The sequence below is a fragment of the Aegilops tauschii genome, chromosome 7, assembly GCF_002575655.3.
Source record: "Aegilops tauschii subsp. strangulata cultivar AL8/78 chromosome 7, Aet v6.0, whole genome shotgun sequence".
Lineage (NCBI taxonomy): Eukaryota > Viridiplantae > Streptophyta > Magnoliopsida > Poales > Poaceae > Aegilops > Aegilops tauschii.
Genome location: NC_053041.3, coordinates 378,838,042 through 378,844,041, shown reverse-complemented (window position 1 = coordinate 378,844,041; position 6,000 = coordinate 378,838,042).

The window sequence follows — 6,000 nt, the reverse complement described above, 5'->3', positions numbered from 1 at the left end:
CTCGTACTCAGCAGTGTTGTTGGTGGACATCTCCCTGGGGAAGTGCATCCAGATCACGTACTTGAGGTGTTCTCCGGTGGGTGTGACGAGTAGCACTCCGGCACCGGTGCCTTGCAGCGAGAAAGCCCCATCAAAGTACATGACCCAGTTGCGTTCTGCTTCCTTGCCGGGGAGAGTGGTCTCCTGGATTTCTTGTCAGGTGTCGAGGTCCATTCTGCGATGAACTCCGCCAAGACTCTGCTCTGAATTGTCGAGGTACTTTCAAACTTTAAACCGAAGCTTGACAGCTCCAAGGCCCATTCCACAATCCTTCCGGTTGCGTCTGGGTTGTGCAGTATCCGTTGCAACGGGAGGCGGGTGATGACAGTGATCTCGTGGGCTTGGAAGTAGTGCGCAGCTTCCTCGAGGCCATAAGGAGGCCGAAGAGCAATTTTTGCACGCCGGAATACCTCGACCTAGCCCCCTGCAAGAGGGAGCTGACAAAGTAAACCGGGTGCTGCATCATCTTCTTCTTCGGCACCACCTCACTCGACTGCGCGGGCACTGCCTTGGTGGCACCAGACTCTACCGGGGGCCGCGCCTTGTCGGCACCAGGCCCTGTCGGGGGAATCTTTGGCTTACCATCCGCTGGTTCTGCCACCATTGCTGCCTCCTCGTCGACCTCCCTCTGTGCCACCAGTGCGGTGCTGACCACTTGATTCGTCGCCACCAGATACAGCAGCAACGGCTCTTGTGGTTTAGGCGCAACTAGTATTGGCATGGAGGAAAGGTATTTCTTCAGATCCTGCAATGCTGCCTCGGCTTCTGGGGTCCACTCTATTGGGCCTACCTTCTTCAAGATTTTGAAGAAGGGAAGGGCGTGCTCGGCAGACTTGGAGATGAATTGGCTCATGGCGGCAATGCAGCCGGTGAGCCGACGCACATCCTTGATCCGCTTGGGCGCCTCGATCTATTCAATAGCCTTGATCTTGTCTGGCTTTGCCTCGATCCCGCGCTGTGACACAAAGAACCCGAGAAGCTTGCCGGGCGGAACACCGAAGACACACTTCTCAGGGTTCAGCTTGAGGTTGATCTTGTGCAGGTTAGCAAATGTCTTTTCCAGATCTTGCACAAGAGTTGGCCCGTCCTTGGTTTTGACCACTATGTCATCCATGTAGGCCTCAATATTTCTATGGAGCTGAGGTTCAAAACCAATTTGGATTGCTCTTGCGAACGTTGAGCCAGCACTCTTCAACCCGAAATTCATCCGTAAAAAGCAATACGTACCACATGGGGTGATGAATGTTGTCTTCTCTTCATCCTCTTTCATCATGAAGATCTGGTGGTAGCCTGAGTAGGCGTCGAGGAATGATAGTAGATCGCACCCGGCCATGGAGTCAACAATCTGGTCGATGCATGGCAACGGGAAGGGGTCCTTAGGGCAAGCCTTGTTGATATCTGTGTAATCAATACACAGTCTCCACTTCCCATTCGCCTTGCGCACCACTACCGGATTGGCCAACCACGTCGGGTGGAGCACTCCTCTCACCAAACCCGCCGCTTGCAACTTCCTGATCTCCTCTGTGATGAACTCCTGCCTCTCCAGAGCCTGCTTTCTGACCTTCTGCTCGACGGGCCGCGCGTCGGGGCAGACAGCTAGGTGGTGCTCAATCACCTCCCTGGGAACACCGTGGATGTTGGATGCTTGCCATGCAAACACGTCGACATTCGCCCGCGGGAAGGTGATGATCGCGCCTTCCTATTTGCTGTCGAAGGTGGAGCCTATGGTGAAGGCCCCTCCCGTGCCATCCTCCTTGACGGGCACCTTCTTGGTCTGCGGCGGCTCGGCCCTGGGTCTCTTGCTCTTGTCGGTAGAGCTCTGTGGCACGTCCTCGACGGTAGCACAACACTCCGAGGAGGTGCGCTTGCCGGAGTGGGTGCGAGAGGTCTTGCCGGGCTTCTTCTTCCCTCCCCGGGCTTCAACGGTAGGAGCAGGTGCCTTGGCGGCAGCCGCTGCAACTGCTTCCCGGTAGAGCTGGTCGACGCAGATCAGCACGTCCTTCTTGTCGGAGGGGACGGAGATGATGGTCAACGGCCCGGGCATCTTTAGCATGTTGTAGGCGTAGTGTTACGCCGCCATGAACTTGGCTAGGGTCGGGCGGCCGAGGATTCCGTTGTAGGGCAAGGGGATCTTGGCTACGTCGAAGACGATCCTCTCCGTCCTGTAGTTCAACTCTCCTCCGAACGTCACGAATAGTGTGAGCTTTCCCTTCGGCTGGCTCCTCCCCGGATTGACCCCTTGAAACGTGCCCGTTTCCTCGAGGTCTCCATCAGGGATTTGCAACTTTTTGATCACGACAGGCGAGATCAGGTTCAGGCCGGCCCCGCCGTCAACCAACATCTTGTTCACTCTGAGGTTGCGTATCGTTGGTGAGACCAACAATGGCAAACACCCGACCGTGGTAGTGCGGTCAGGGTGGTCCTCGGCGTCCAAGATGAGGGGCATGCTGGACCACTTTAGCGACTTCTGAGCGTCGAACGATGGCTCTGCTGCTGTAATCTCACGTGCCTACTGCTTGAGCTGGCGGTGAGAGGTATGCAGCGAGGCGCGGCCATCGACGCACATGGCCTCCGTAGCCTTCTGGAACCCTTGCTCACCAGACTCGTCGTCCTCGTCGTGATCATCGTCTTCTTGTTTCTTGTCGCGGCCCCGGGCGGGACTCTCTTGCTGGTCGTCCTTGCCGGGGCGGCCTCCTTGGCCGCCACGCTTCTTGCCGGACCCCTCCGCACCGTCCTGGTCCTTCTCCTTGTCCCGTCTCTCGTACTCAGCCTTTTGCTTCTCAGCAAGCAGCTCGACTTGCCGGCAGTTCTGGAGGTCGTGGCCCTTGGTGCGGTGGATCTTGCAGTATTGCTTTCCGGAGCTTCCTGGCTTGTCGGTAGCCGCCAAGGCTCGGCAGGCAGCGCACCCGGCAATCTCCTTGCCGGGGACGTCTACTTTGACCTTCTTGCCGGCACCGGTGTCGTCAGATCCCTCAACGGTAAGCACGGTCTTGCCTTTGCGTTTCCTGTTGCGACACCGTCCCTTCCTCGTCGCGGTAGCGGCGTCCTCATCGGTAGAGTCGGTTTCCGCGCCGGCGTCTTCACCGGGGTACTTCCTCCCCTCTTCAGGCCAGGCGCACCTATTGGCCAGGACGTAGAGCTCGGCCACGTCCTTAACTTTGGTCATCGCCAGCTCTTTGCGCATCTTGCGATTGCGCACGTTCTGGTGGAACGGGCTAATCACAGCGGCTGGATGAACGTCGGGGATGTTGTACTGCACCCGGCTGAATCTCTGGATGTACTTGCGCAGGGTCTCCCCTTCCTTCTGAGGGATGATGTGCAGATCACTGGCCTGGCCATGAGCTTGGTGGCCTCCTGTGAAGGTGCCACCGAACTCATGGCACATATCCGACCAAGAAGAAATGGAATCCACTGGCAAGTGCATCAACCAAGACATCACATTGGGCTTGAGCGCCAGCGGGAAATAGTTGGCAAGCACCTTGTCGTCACGAGCCCCAGCAGCCTGCATCGCGATGGTGCAGATGCTGAGGAACTCGGACGGATGGGTTTTGCCAGTGTACTTCTCGCCGACGTCGGGCTTGAATGTGCGGTGGGACGGCCACTGGAACTGCCGCAACTCATGGGTAAAGGCCGGGCAGCCCACCTCGTAAGGTAGGCCGCCGGAGCCCCCCGGTGCCGGGTGGTCCATAGCGGGTCCTGCCCGCTTGTCCGACTGGCGGCGCGTTTCGCGCCGACGCTCGACGGTGGTTCGAGCGTCTTCGTGAGCAGGTTCCCGAAGGACCTGGCGCTGGTCGCGGAGGGTCCGCGGGTCGGACGACGCTATGGAGATGTTATCACAAGCGTCGTCACAACGGGCCGACGCCCGTGGCGGCTGGTGAGGAGGAGGAGAGTGCACCGTGGCCGCAGCTTCCTCGGTCCTCCCAACTCCAGCATGTGGTGGCTCGGTGGGGCGCCGACCTGAGGGCCCCGCTGGTCGCGGATCGTCTTTGTTGGCGATGGCGACGAGCCTCCGGATGGTGGCCCTCCACTCGTCGAGCTTCTCAGCAGCAGGAGGGAAATCGAGGAGCAGCTGTGCACGCGCCAAAGCTTCCGCTGGTGTGGGCGGCGGCGACAGCTGCGTGGATCGCGGCGCGCTTCGACTTCTAACTATGTTAGAAGGAGCCTCCTCACGACCTAGCGGCTGCGTGCCATTTTCACCAGCGCTTCGGCGAGCGTGCTGAACACCTTCATCTTGTCGATGACCCACAGGGCTCTTCCCACGGTGGTGCCCAGGGTCACCAACGTGGTGACGCTGCTCGGCGCGCACACCATGGGAAGAACACGCGGTGGTCGCCAGTGTAGGCGTCCTGGAGGTCACCGCGCCACCCGGAGTCGGCACAACGACGCCCCTGGAGGGCCCCGCGCCGCCTGCGGGGGACCCAGCTCCGTCTTTGGATCCGGCGACGTGTAGCCGGTCGGCTGGCGCGCGAACGACGCCGCTCGCCAGGCTCCGACTGCCTGGGCGATGCTGGTGCTCGCGGGCCGCGGCCCGGGTCGTGTCTACGACCGGTCCGCTGCTCGTCCGCACCGGCACGGGCCGTTCGGCTCCCAACGAGCCGACCGCGGTGGCCGTCTTCTTCTTAGGGGCCATGGCAACGAAGAACTGCTAGGCTAACTACCAGACCAGATTCTCAAAATTGCACCCCCTACCTGGCGCGCCAAAGATGTCGGTGTGGAACGACGCCTATGGATCACAAGAATCCCTACTACGGTTGCCGGGGCGCAGGGTTGCGAGGAGAGCAGGGCTAGTAGACAGCACAGGGATCGTTTACCCAGGTTCGGGCCGCGAGGATGCGTAAAACCCTAGTCCTGCTTTGGTGGGTGTATTTCTGAGAGTTCTTGAGCTCTCGAACTAGCTGTGGTCAGCGCGTGGTTCGAAAGAGCTGAATCCTCCTCCAGTATGCCATGGGCCTCCTTATATAGTTGAAAGGGGCAGCCACAGTGACACACAGGACGTGGAAAGGCGTACAGTGCCCTGAGCTTATCGCTCGTATTACAGGACAAGACGCATTTAATGCATAGCTTAGGTGTCCCCTTGCTTTATTGGGGACGGGGCGAGGCCCGTCCCGTCCGTCGCCGCTCCTCCTCGCCTTGACACGCGCCCTGGCCAGTGAGGTGCGTGGTGCCATGTAGGCAGTCACGCAGCTGAGGTGGCGCGGTGGCGGAGCCTTCACGAAGATCTGCATGCCGCCACGCAGGCGCTCGATGAGTTGGCCTGGGAGGTGCATGTTGCCACGCAGGTGCCTGCCCAGCTGGTTGGGCTGGCAGCTGCATGTGAATGGTGGTGGAAGCTTGTTTGGCGTGGGTTTGGTGGCGGCCCCGCTGGCGTCCTTGGCGAGGGTCTTGCCGGGTGGCCCGGCAAGGGTCTTGCCGTGGCGTGCTGTCGACCCCCGGCAAGGACCTTGCCGGGGGTCTGGTGGCCTTCCTCGGCAGGGATCTTGCCGAGAATCGTCGTCTTCTGATCCTCATCTGATCTTGAATATGTCTTCACAAAGATCTGCATGCCACCACAGAGGTGCCTTCCCGAGCCCTGTCCCCATGTTGGTGACGGCGTTGGGGGCCGTGGGCTCAAGGGTGTCTCTCTCTGTTTGTGTGGGGCGAGCTGTCCTGGCAAGGGTCTTGCCGGGGCCGCTGAGGCCGCCCAGCAAGGGTCCTTCCGGGGGAACCTACTGCGCCCCTCTGCTCTTTGTGGTTTCGGCCTTGGCGTTGCTTTGATTGTCTTGGGCTTCGGTCTTACCTTGGCTCACCTCCCCTATTCTACTTGATGTGGTCATGGGCACGGCTCTGACTGCCCGTGCACAGGTAAAGGGGTACAAAAGTGTGCCCCTCTTTTTGTACACCGACAAATTCTAATGGCTTCAGAGATGATATTGCTAATGATTCCAACATCTCCTTTGGCATGCATAAGGTCACTATGCTCAA